The sequence below is a fragment of the Eptesicus fuscus genome, chromosome 18 (assembly GCF_027574615.1).
Source record: "Eptesicus fuscus isolate TK198812 chromosome 18, DD_ASM_mEF_20220401, whole genome shotgun sequence".
NCBI classification, from domain to species: Eukaryota; Metazoa; Chordata; class Mammalia; order Chiroptera; family Vespertilionidae; genus Eptesicus; species Eptesicus fuscus.
Window position 1 is genome coordinate 30,392,524 of NC_072490.1, and position 14,132 is coordinate 30,406,655.

Below are 14,132 nucleotides of genomic sequence, written 5' to 3' on the forward strand. Positions count from 1 at the left end.
TTTTTTTTTTTTGCTTCTCTAAATATATTTGATATTCTACATATAGTTAGAATAAATAATGTATTAGTAAAATTATACACTGTCTCTGTGAATTAGCCTCACTGCAATGCATAGATAGAAAAAAAATGAAAAACTAATTTCTTTGATGTTATCTATATTGTACTTTGTGAAAACCACACTTAAGTCCAAATTTCATAAAATGCTCACTGATCCTAATTCCCTTTGAAGTCTCCAGGACTCGGATGAAAATGATAGAATCAGTGTAACCCATGTAAAAACCAAATAATGGAACACAACAGGTCTAGGAAGTGAGTTGAACTAGTTTTGTTGTTGTTGTTGTTGTTTTAAGTGATGAGCCTGAATTTAATGTTATATTTCCAAGTGCTACATGTCCACATTTGCAGGGCTACAGGCCACTGTTGGCTGACAGTCGACTTACTTGGCACTGTGGTCAGCTTTGTTACCCAGAGAGCAGTTCCCGTCACTAAATTCACCTACAGTGTTTAGACCACTGAATGTTTAAGAGCCGAAAGCTCTTTGCAGCCACACACCTTCCCTGTGTTTACATCAGAGCTGCAGAAAGCCTACATTCCTTCCAGGCCACCAAGATTCCATCCCAGCACCAGAGCCAGAATAGGCCCCTCTGGAAAACGGAGGTATGGGTAAGGGTGGAGGGGGTCTGACCATTGAGTTTTTATTTGGCGGGGAGGGGTGCAGGAAGGGGAGAAATGTCCTAACACCAATAGTGCATATAAAAGTGACCTCCGAGAAGATGGGTGAATATTCAGAGGGATCTTTAGCTGGACAGACTGTATCTGGAGAAAGACCAGATCATGGCCCATTAAACAGAAGAGAATTGTGTTCACTAAGAGACCTTTCTCAGTGAAATGTCAATGGTTTTAGATCAAATTAAATAGAGTACTCATGGAATTTGTTGTCTAAGCTGGGGTAAATGATGAACACATAAATTAATTCAAGAATAAAAAGTGGGGGTGGGGGTGGGGGGGGGGTGGAGGAAGAGGAAGCTGAGCAATCTAGGGCATGGAGATTGTTAAGAGTCCTCAGGATTTGAGTTGAAAGCCTTGGGGCACAATGAGCTGTCTCCCTACTGCCACCAGAAAGTTCCTGGACAGTGTGAGACACTGGGGTGTGGCTCCGCTGGGTTTTAATTAGCATATTCTCTGTCTAACACTTAATTGTTTAATGTCTCCATGTAGTTAGACTGTGCTTTGTAATTTTGTTTTGTTGCTCTCTCATTGTATATGCATTGACTATTAACCTGCATGTTTTGTTACTTAAATATTAAAAACACTTATCTCACATTTGGACAGCTTCTGTTCTTTTTTTCTAAGCTCTGGGAAGTGGAGGTGGGAGTCTTGGCACCTCAAAGCTGAGGGCATCTTCCTGGAGTGTTTCTGCTGGCTCTGAAAGTCCTGCATTCCAGGGAACCCCTTGACCCCCAGCAACAGAAGGTCTGGTCACCCTACGCCAAGGCTACACAGCGAATAGAAAGATATTCCAACCAGGGTGGGTCTGGCTCCACACCTCACTCTCTTTCCACCATGTCAGAGTGAATCCCACTAAACAGGCAAAATACACACATACATATGAAGGAAAGAAGTAAAGAAGGAAGGAAGGAAGGAAGGAAGGGAAGGAAGGAAGGAAGGAAGGAAGGAAGGAAGGAAGGAAGCTACTTTAAACAAAAAAGATATTTGCTTATTAAGCCAAGAAGCATAATACTTAGAACAACATGGTACTGCCCTAGCCAGTTTGGCTCAGTGATTGGAAAGTGAGCCCATGGACTGAAGGGTCACTGGTTCAATTCTAGTCAAGGGTATGTACCTCCGTTACAGGGTCAATCTCTGGCCCTGGTCCTGGTCGGGGTGCGTGCAGGAGGCAACCAATTGATGTGTCTCTTTCACATTGATGTTTCTCTCTCTCTCCTTCCACTCTCTCTAAAAGTCATTGGGGGGAAAACATCTTCAGGTGAGGATTAACAAATAAAAACATAGTACTATAACATTTCTAATCATTAATTCTCAAGTTTAAAAAAAAAAGTAAAACAAGAGCAAATCTATTGTAAATGGTGGACAGACAGATGGCAGGGATGAGTGAAGACATCAGGCTAGCTGGTCCCTCTGAGCTGACACGTTCAGCCTCTGCAAAGCGCTCTGTATGCTGTGCAACGTGTGTGCACTTTTAAAGGCTTCTGGGCTAAAGAGGACTGTGGTGCGATGCCACCTGGAAGGACAGGGAACGGCCCAGGATCCCTAAAGTGTACTGTCTGCAAGTAAAACCCCTGACCCGTGCAGCAGTAGCAGCCCAAAGCCCCCCAGATATCACTGAGATTGGGTTTGGCCTGAGCTCATTTCATGTCAGCACTAATCTTAGGTGGGAGCTCCCAACACTGTCCGGGACCTGAGTCCGTTTCCCCCGCCACTGAGAGTGTTCCCATTCCTTTCTTGTCAAGTGGAGCTGGATGTGACCTGCTCACTCTGGTCTCAGGCTGTTCAGCAGTCCAGGCTTTCCCTGTTATCAAAGCTGCCGCCTTTAGCGTTTGTTGACAATAAAAAAAAAAAAAAAAAACTTATTTATTTTGTTCAACAAGCCAACTTGAATTTCCCCAAAGAATTTTTTGAAAAGTAAAACATCAAACATATTAAGCATGTGGGGTTTTGCCGCCCATACTTATTGCCCCAAGGAGGACTGTTGCCATGGGGATGGCTCTGTAAGGAGAACGGAGCTGGGCTGAAGGGTGAATAAAATACCACGATGGAGCCCAGGCCACCCAGCCAGCCAGCCCCTTATGATACTTGGAGTGTTTACCCAAGTCTTAGGAGTTAAATCATAATTAAGAGAGAGTGAGAGAAACAAAAATGTCCCGCTGCAACCAACACGTTGAGGGATGGGGGTGGGGATCAGAATGTGAGTGGAGATGTTTTGAAAGTCAACAGTGAGTATGACTCTATCTTTTCCTAAAGGCTGGCAGAACCCTCCAACCTGCAGCTTTTGTGGGGACAGACCAGTCCCATCCATCTGCAAAGGGGCACAGCCAATGGAGCAGACAGAACTCAATGAAGGGTTCACCAGAGAATTGGTGTCAGAATGACCCTCGTGGTCCCTGGCAACAGACTCTAAGACTACATGGTTCATGCTCTGTGACCCAGCGGTCTCATTCCTGGGAATCTGCCCAAAGGAAATCATTCTGGCTCTTAAAAAAAAAAAAGAAGAAGAACAAAGGTTGTGATTCCATGGCTAAGAAACTATCGGCGGAAGGATGGTATACGTGAAAAGAAACTTGGCACTGTTATCATTCTAGATACACGTTTTCCCTGGTGCAAGGAATCCCACAGAAAGTGGTGCACAAAAGCTGAACAAAGGTAAAGCTTTGACTTCTACAAAAGCAAAATTCAATCCGTACGGAACGAATAAGTTCTCCACTTGCAGAATTTGTAAAAGTTCTGTGCCCTGGCCAGGTTCTCATTACTGCCAAGGGCTTATGTGCAAGAATGTGTGGGGGAAAGGTTTTATCTTTTTTTGTTGTTGTTAATCCTCACCCGAGGACATGAAATGGAACCCACAACCCTTCAGTCTGCGGGACAATGCTCTATCCACTGAGCCAAACCAGCCAGGGTTGTGAGAAAGGTTTTAGACAGTAAAGACTACCAGCAAACATATTGCATTGATGATGTTTCTGGCTTTCTGTATAAATTTACTTTCTGACTGGGATTTTCAAGGCATTAACATAGGTGTTCAAGATACAAGGTAACATGTTTTAAGCCAAATAATTAACTTTAAGCCAAGGAAGTTGATGGGTACCGTATTTTCCGACGTATAAGACGACTTTTTAACCCAGGAAAATCTTCTATACGCCCAGTCGTCTTATATGCCAGAAAATACGGTATTCACTCTTTTGCTCTTAAGAAGTTCTGAATAGTACAATGTAACTAGTCCTCTGCCTGAAGTTGTTCTTTTCCTTATAATCATTTTATTGAACTGGAATAAGTGACAAATTTAACTTTTTCTTTAACATTACATAATTGTTATTATCCTCCCCATCTACTTTATTCATAGATATTGCAAATGTGAGGAGATTGATATTTTGCCTTGAACTTGGCATCCCGACTTAAAATTCTTCCCTCAATCCCTTGTTGGTTGCATAGTTCTTAGAATCAGCAGTCCCTTGATTAATTGCATGTTGCAAAGTATTTAAATATCTGATACCATTATTGCTGAATGGTTCCTAAGTAATTAGCCCCGACACAAATCCAACACAACTTGTATTTGTGATTCTTTATTTGTTCTTGAAGCCAAAATGCCAAAAACCTTGTTTATGAGTGCAAGAACACAAGGAGCATCCCACATGGGTCCAAAGAAATTCACTGGATTTCAGAAAAACACGTATTCCATGCATTACCTTGAATTCCAACTATCATGAGAGATAGAACAGTGTTCATCCACGATGATATGTAATGTAAATGAATCACCACTCGTTAGGAAAGCTCTTTGAAGCAGAAACCAAACCTTTTTTTAAATCTCCTTCCCTTCTCCACCAAATAAATAAATAAATAAATAAATAAATAAATAAATAAATAAATAAAACAAAGCAGGGGAAAGAAGTGCAACACAGGGTTGTTTTCAATTCTCTAAAACTGGTAAAGGTCGGGGGTTGGGGGGCAGATCTTAACCCTAACAGCAGGGGAGAAGTTACACTATGTTGCAGCAGCATAACAAAATATTCTGCAGACAGTAAGTGTTTAAAAAATGTTTCATAACAGATGGAGAATTTCTCATCCTTTCATGTTATAAGAAAACCATCATTGTAAATACAATATGATCTGAATCCTGGGGAAAACAAGCAAGAATCTGGAAGGAAATGCAGCAAACTGTTAAGAGTTCTTGGCTTTAAGTGCCGAGGCTGGGTTAAGTTTATTCTATTCTGTTTCTCTAAATTTTCTATAATGGGCATGTAATTTTTATGTTTGCAATAGCAAGCTTTTTAGAAGACCCAATACATGTTTTCTTACCTCATAGGCACTCCCAAACTTCCTTGTTCTTGTCTCCTTCTACTGTAGAATCTGGAAAAGCTCAAATAGCCACTTTTCTAGCCATCTTTGTCTCAGCACAATTCTAGCCAATGAGATGTGCGTGGACGTCAGAGCCCTGGCCTCTACTTACCCTTCCTCCATCTTTTTGTCTAGAATGTAGACGCAGTGAGTGATAGGGGCTGCAGGAAGCATCTGGGGACCAAAGTGGAAAGGCCTAGTGAATCAGAGATGCTGGCTGTAACACTGTCAGAATCAGAGGTGCTGGTTGAACCATTGTCAGCAGCTGACAGGTATTGAGACCAGAAATAGTGTTGGAGAAAGCTGTGTGACAGCAAGGCCAAAAGCAGAGTTTCTCAGCCATTATCATGTGGGGAGATGTTGTAAATACAAAAATTATAAAGCAAGTGAGAAAATAAAACATAATAAGAAAATCACCAGATGCAACAACCAAGAAATATCACGTCTCAGGATCGACAGCTAATTGGAAAATATAAGAGGCTGGAAAATAAGAATACTGTAAATGTTCCTCAACAAAGACTTGAAGAAAAAAGAATAGGTGGTATTTTTAAATTTTATTTTTATTGATTTCAGAGAGGAAGGGTGAGAGAGAGAGAGAGATAGAAACACCAATGATGAGAATCATTGATCAGCTGCCTCCTGCACGCCCCCTCACTGGGGATTGAGCCCACAACCCAGGCATGTGTCCTTAACCAGAATCGAACCCAGGACCCTTCACTCCACAGGCCAACACTCTGTCCACTGAGCCAAACCAGCTAGGGCAAGAATAGGTGGTATTTTAAAATGAGCCAACTAAAATGCTTAAAATTTAAAATATAGTCATTGATATAAGAATTATAATTAACATGTAAAACTTTAGACAATAAAAAAATTAATAAATAAATAAATAAAAAAGAATCATAATTAAGCTAAAATAGTGGACTAGACACAGCAACTAAAGAGCAACTAAAGAAAGTGACACAACGCAATCAGAGATAGAGATATAATACCTAAAAAAGATTTTAGCTACATGACACACATGATGAAGAGTTTTGACATGTACTTAATTCAAATTTTAAAAGAATAATAGAATGGAGGAAAGGAAACACCACTAGAACTGAAGAAAGACATATGTTTTAGTGTTGAAAACACAGTCTCCTGAACAGAATTGAGCTTATACTTACCTACATTGTTGTGAAAATGAAGAATATCAGCAATGAAAAGATCAACTTAAGATAAACAAAGAAGAAAAGTATTTATTACAAACCCTTGATAATGAGATCAGCACCAACAAATGCCAGAAAACTCTGTAATCATATATTCAAAGTTCAGAGGGAAAACAATTGTCAAACTAGAATTTTACACCCGGCTAAACTATCATTCTAAATTAAGGAGAAGATGAAGAGTAGCAACTATGATCAAGGCTTTCAAGGAACCAACATAAAAAGATACTGGCATTTTCAGCTGTCATTTTTATCAGGAGATCGTGTCAGCCCCTCCAGATTTTCCCAGTCAGAAAGAGTCAGGTCTGAGGAACTGGAGATTCTATTGACCCTTTTGAGTGGGGAATCCCAGGCAAATACCAGTGGGGATTTTATCTAGACATTCAAGAACAGGTGGACCTTGAAGAGCAATCATCAGCTTAGCATCAGTGCCCTTTATCCATCTGGAATTTCTTCAGTAGTTTAAAAACAGCAAAATACATATACGAGGCATGCAGAGGGCCCAGCTTAAACTTACACTGTGCTTACTCTGGATTGCAAGCATATATCTGGTTAAGTCTTTTTTTATGCAAAGGGCAGAAAACCCACTCCATGATTCTGGCTCTCTCTTCCTTCTGCATACTCATCAACTAAAAATGGTTTTCCTACCCAGACGCAACTCTGTATGATTTTTTAGTTCAATTTCTACTACCACCAAAGCATAATCCATGTTTCTCTCATTTAAATTCTTCTCAAGAGAGACTGACCACTAGCCAATGAGAAATTGTCATTCCTCTGTGAAGGGTCCACCTCTGATTCTCTCAGTTCTGCCCCTGTTGGCTTGCCTACTCAATAACTATTCTACTATTATCACCTTCACTTGCTAAAAAAGTGTATCCACCTCTCCCTCCTCTGACCCTATCCTCAGCTCAAAGGATATACATTCTGTTGCTGTAAGTCAATTATAGTGACTAAATCTCCTTTCCAGTGATTGGTATAGGGTAGTGGTCGGCAAACTCATTAGTCAACAGAGCCAAATATCAACAGTACAACGATTGAAATTTCTTTTGAGAGCCAAATTTTTTAAACTTAAACTTCTTCTAATGCCACTTCTTCAAAATAGACTCGCCCAGGCCATGGTATTATGTGGAAGAGCCACACTCAAGGGGCCAAAGAGCCGCATGTGGCTCGCAAGCCGCAGTTTGCCGACCACGGGTATAAGGGAAAGAGCATATGGCCTAGTTTTAACTAGTGATTCATTAAAGTCTGTTGGAGGATTCTTAGAAAGATTTCTTCATTCTTAATGAGAACACAGCAAAACATAGCCCTGTCTCCCAAAATATACACACACATGCACACAAACACACATTCTTCCTCCATCTAAGCATAATTGTGACTGGATGTGATGATTGAAAGTACTAACGCCAGGTTGCTACCAGCCTGAAAATAAAGCCAACTCATGGAGAAGGCTAGATAGAACAAGAGAAGCTTGGGGAAGTGGAGCCAGAGTTCTAATTTATGCTCCTCATCGGCAGACATCCCATCTCTGAACTTTTTGTAATGTATGATAATTAACTTCTTTATTACTTAACTCAATTTTGGTTGGGATTTGCTATTACTTAAAGCCAATGCATCCTAATCAAAACAAGCATAGACACACAGGCCAGGCTTTTATCAGAGACCATGGGTAGTACAACTCCCATACCATACAAATACCCACTGTGTCACATGGGTTTGATGGACTTGGGGAGCATGAAGACTGAAGAATATCGTAGGATATACCATCTCAAGGGAAGAAAAGTGATAAAGAACAAGTTTACTTCGAGGATGAGGAGGGATGATTCTAAATGCAATGTGATGGTTGTCAATTCGATTGTCCTCTAATCTAGTATACACCGACTTGTATCTGAGTTCTAGAGCAAGTGCACTGCAAAAAAAATAAAGTGAAAAATATCAACAACTGTTAGTGGTAGAAATGGGGTTCTTGTGGTGTCAGCCTGGGGACCCACACATGGGAGATTAAGGTGCTAAGGTTTATTTTTTTAATATATTTTATTGATTTTATTACAGAAAGGAAGAGAGAGAGATAGAGAGTCAGAAACATCAATGAGAGAGAAACATGGATCAGCTGCCTCCTGCACATCCCCCACTGGGGATGTGCCCGCAACCAAGGTACATGCCCTTGACCGGAATCGAACCCGGGACCTTTCAGTCTGCAGGCTGATGCTCTCTCCACTGAGCCAACCCGGTTTTGGCAGTGTGTTAAGGTTTATTGAAGCTGGAGCAAACACAAAGGACTGTCTGGGTTCAGCTCTGTCCCACTGTGGAAAAAATCCAGCCCTGTCTTTATCAGGCCCAGAAACAGGGCCAGTGTCCAGAAATTCTGTGCCATCCCAAGGCTTAGTCCAGTTCGGTCTCTGTCCCCACCCGGCTAACTTAGTCTGTTCCCGGCTGAGCTTTGGCTGGTGCTGAGTCCAGGCCTGTGCTTGGAGCCCACTTGGAGTCCATGCAGCTGCCAGACCCCAGATGGCTGCTAGGCCTGCATGATTACTATGGAGAGAGAATGCACACAGTACAGAGTCAAGCACATTACAGAGAAAATAGAGAGGGAGGGAGCACTTTGTTAAGCTTGAATTATATCATCTTGGGCTTAGGAAGGAGATAATATAATTTTTAAAATAACCAATCAATTTCCCAATTTTTCATAGGCTTGTGTTTGGGTCCTTCCCCTAACCAATCCATTTTCTAGATCTTCTGGGGTTCTGAGTCCCTTATCCTATCTGATCCTTTTCTCAGGCCAGACAGACAGGTCTTCATGGTCATCCCCCCTGTGCCATCTTGGCTTCTACTGCACATGTGCCCCGCAGAAGAATTTTCCCTTTATTTTTTATTCCTGCCCACCCCCACAGTCCAGGCAAATGGACCAGTTGCATCCTGGGGCAATTGAAAAGCTGGTCCTTCCTCCTTACATGAGGGAGGGAGGGGTGGCAGGGCAATGCTTCGACACCCTGGGGTACCTATGAATGCTGCAACTGCCTAGTGAAGCAGGCCCATCGTCCAATTCAGCTCCCCAGTCCTTCAGGCTCAATAATGTCAATTCCCTTTGCTCCCCGCTCTTCCACCAATATCTAGCTACCTACACTAGCACAACTACTTCACTAAAAGCTCCATGGCAGCCCTAGCCAGTTTGGCTCAGTGGATAGAGGGTCAGCCTGAGGACTGAAGGGTCCCAGGTTTGATTCCGGTCAAGGGCACAGGCTCAATTCCCAGTAGGGGGCTTGCAGGAGGCAGCCTATCAGTGATTCTCACTCATCATTAATCTCTTTCTCCCTTCTTCTCCCTCCCTCTCTCTTCCTCTCCGAAATCAATAAAAACATTTAAAAATAAAAATCAAAGCTCCGTGGCATGCTGAGAGGTGCTAGTAGCTTTGGTGCCATGGCCTGTCTGTGCTAGGGGACTAGTTTAAAATTTTCCGGGTGGGTGGAGGAGTTTTTTCAGTTTTAGGCACTAAATGGGCACAAAAGTCCCTGTTTAGAATCAGGATTCGATGTTTTTTGTTTAATGGCTTTTTCTTTTCTTTTATTTTTATTGTTTGCACTATTACAGATGCCCCCCCCCCCCCCCTCCACCGTTGGATCTTAAATGCCAGCTCAGAGTGATTCCAACTGACTGTGGTTAGAAGGACTCAGGCATGCGGGAATGCCATGGTCAGTAAGCAATGGCTGTGGAATTGGCTGGGGAAGGGCGGCACCCTGTCACACACTCACCCTCTGAATCCCTTCAGGGATGGACCTCAGCCAATCACTCCCCGCATCGGAGTGAGGATGCCCTCCCTTCAACACCCCATGTTATACATTTAAAAATCTTTTATATGTTATTTATTCATAAGCAAAGACACACTTACAAAAGTGCACTGTCTCCAACCATTCTCGTCACCGTCAAACAATCCACCAAACCCAGGAGCCATCTCATCATGTTTATTGTCCTTTGTGCTTTAAAGTACATGACAATCCTCAACTAGTGCTATTTCTTGAAGAACAACAGCACTTCACCTAGTGAATTTCACTTCAGAATTTTAGTACTTTCGTTGTTTTTAGTATTATTCTTGTTTTCCTTCTTCGTCCTAAAGATTTTTAACCATGAGTAGCCTTGACATGCTTCAAAACTTCTTTTGTTCTTTCAGGGAGCTTTTGGAGAGGGTCCAACTTCACGATGTCCCTGTGAAACAGGGCCATGGAGGATCCTTTGAATTTACTTCCACAAATATTTCTTGAGTACCTACTTTGTACCAGGTGCCATGACAGGTACAGAGATGAATAAAGAAGAAAGAGAAAGTATCATTTGTTGAGATTCTGCTGCGGTATGCAATGTGCCAATACCACGCTCGTTTGAAGTGTTTCAGCTCGTTTCATTCCCATAACAACCTCCCAAAGCATCGTTATTACAATTACAGCGGAGAAAACGGAGGCTTGGGGAGGTTACATGACCTGCCCAGCCACGCATCGAGTGATTAGTGGAGCTGGGATTTGGGTCTGTCTGACTCAGAGCCCAAGGTGTTTCAGCGCATCACGACATGGGACCAAATGACAAATATGGCTCATAAGGAAGTGGATGGGCATCTTGGGAAATTTGGAGTCATACCATTTCCTAGCCAGCTGTATGAAAGTGGGCCAGTTATCACTTTGTAAAGTATTTCATTGTCTAATCACTATGCTGTACACTTGAAACTAATATAAAGTAATATTGGCTGTCAATTGTATTTTAAAAAAATAAATAAATAAAAATAAAGGCTTCCACTAAGGGAAAATAAAAAGTGGGCCATTTACCAGTACTAACCTCTCGTAGCCTCAGAAGCCTAGTCAACAGGGTTTGCAAGGTTGTAAAGCACCTATTGTTATTCCAAGCTTTGTAAACTACCATTTCTCAAAGGGGCAGGAGCCATTTTCCTACACACCAATTCTCAGAACTTGCCATGGCTACGAATTATGAAACCTAGAAAGGAAGTTAACAAGATGTTGCTGTATGGCTTTGAAAAGGTATACCAGTTATTTGAAGACTCTCAAGAGAGTCTGCAATAAAAGAAAATCCCAAATCAGAGGCAAGTTCAGAGACTTGCACTCCTCCTCCCAAGTCTTCATTCAGTAGAGCTACTGGCCAGGAATGACAAGAGGACTCGCCATTGTTCAGCCTGCTCATGAATTTGCATGAACAGTGATAAACAACATGACCACCAGGTCTGGCCCCCTGGAATAGCCAGGTGTCTACAGTGAGAGGAAGGCCGTTATCTACACTGCCTGGAATCCTGCTGCAAATCTTGACAGAAAGGCACAAACTCACATTGGATCAGGCTTTGGCTGGCCTCCCGGGAATGCTGACTTTGTTTGTTAATGCCAGGACAAACGCGTCCCTGAATGAGGAAATTGACAGGACACCTGTCTCTGCATTGAAACCTGATTAAAAGGGAGTCCAGCCCCTTCTGTTCTCTCAGGAGTCTTCACCGTTCCTAAGCTGTTTAGTTCTTTGTGATTCAGTAATTTTTATGGCAGGAAGACTCCAGCCTTAGTTCTTCTAGTGCTAATCCATTCACAGTGCAGCATGAATGCTCAGGGAACAGGTTGTCTCCCCAGCAGAGAGAAGGATCATTGCCTAAGTGGCAGGACTTGAATAGGAAATGAAAACTCATCCCCAACACACTCAAAGCTCCCCCTTCAAATAAAGATTTTTCCCTATCTCCTGTTACTGATACTGTGAATTCTCAGTCTTCCCAAACTTTTTCATGAAAGAGTCCCCTTAAAAACAGAGAAACAGTGCCCGGCTGATGTGGCTCAGTGGTTGAGCATCGACCTATGAACCAGGAGGTCACAGTTCAATTCCCGGTCAGGGCACATGCCCGGATTATGTGCTTGATCCCCAGTAGAGGGCATGCAGGAGGCAACCAATCAATGATTCTCTCTCACTGATATTTCTATCTTTCCCTCTCCCTTCCTCTCTGAAATCAATAAAAATATATTTTAAAAGAAAAAAACAACATTGCGAATATACTAAAAAATACTGAATTATATATACACTTTAAAGTGGTGAACTTCATGCTATATAAATTAAATCTTGATAATAAAAATATTTTTTAAAACACACACAAGGGGTGGGGGTGGGGGCAATGCGGGGACAAGGACACATATGCAATACCTAATAAAGAAAAAAAAAGCACGCACACAAGGGAAACTCAGCCTTGGAAAACCTGTCCTTGGGAGGCCTGGAGGGCCACACTCAATTGGAGAGCTCTAGATAGAGACTTCTGTGCTTCTTGCATTCTGTTGCATTATATAACTATATTAATTGTTGTAATTTTTTTAGTTAAAGTTATTTACCAGTCAAAATGCTTCACTTGTATTCCTTCGTATTCAAATAAATTAAAACCCCAGAAATATGTACCTTAGTTTCCCAGGGGTTTGGAGAGCCTGTGGCAGCACCGCTGGCTTGTGGGCTTGAGATGCAGGAGAGGAGAGCCGGCTTAGCAGGGTGTGAGTCCCAGGGTGTGATCCCAGGGGCAAATCCTTGCTGTGGGACCCCTGTCTGGTGAGGTCACTAAGAGCATCCATGGTCTATTCTGTTAAATCAGGAATCCAGCACCTACTATACCATGAAACATACCCAAACAAAAAATACACTTTATGTCACAGTAATAATTGTCAAAAAACAAAACATTCACAACCCCAACAGCTTCAAAACACCACATGTACAGACGTTCCCACTCACTAGACAGTAGCTCCAGAGCTGAAAGAGCGTACCCAAGGCAGAAGAGCTCCGAGGTAAGCCAAGAACATTCCATGGAAGGTTTCCAGGTAAATCAAGAAAGAAACGTTCCATCCAGTAATGGAGACTTAGGGAGGCGAAAATTAGGACTATGATCGAGAACAAAATGAGTGTTTGTCTTCAGAACAATACTTACTTTAATACATAAATGGTAAAGCGGTGATCATATCAAACAGGAAACTTCAGTTGGAGGATCTACATCCATCCTAACCCATCAAAACAGCCTCACTTCTCTTTCTATGCCCGGTGTACAGAGGCCTGGAGCTCAACTCTACAAATGCAAATGTAGATGTGATCATCTTCGTGAGGAGACAGGAAGGAGCATCCATGGCTTAGCCCCTGGCAGGTAAGGGGCCCCAGGCCTCACGGGCTTTGTTCTTTTACTGCTTTCCTGGGAATTGTCTAAATCAGTGTAAGTTGCTATTATTGTTCGTGGATGGAAGTGGCCAACCATATACAGAAAAAATAAACCCTATATCTGCATCTAGGAATGCAGTTAATTATCCCACTTACCTTTACATTTAGCATACTTCAATTTTTAAAAATATGATTCCTCCAATTTAAAATCATATTATATTCCAGTAAGGATAAACAAAAACAAGTAAGACCATACTTAGAAACACTGTGGTGAAATTGTAGAATTGCAGAAATAAAGAGAACATTTTAAACTTAAATTAAGAAAAACGATAGATTGACTACAAAGCAAGAGCATTTGGGGTGATAATAGACTTTTCCAGAACACAATGGAATCATATCTTTGTGTAATGATGGAAAGCAATTATCATCCTAGCATTTTATACCTAAATATTCTATCATTTAAGAATGAGAGTGAAATCTTTTTATTTTCTATTTAATTTTTTATTTCACTTAACTCTAATGGCATACAATCCAAGTAAAAGCATAGAGTGTTCCTAAGTTCATGCCTTACCCCTCAATCAGGTTGTCACCCCCAAACCTTTTCAATATAGAAACTGGCAACCATCTATGACTAAAGACTGTATTAAGAGTACCTGAATCCACACTCTAAAATGAGAAAAATATACCAGTTTATAGGGTATTAAACCTAAGTATA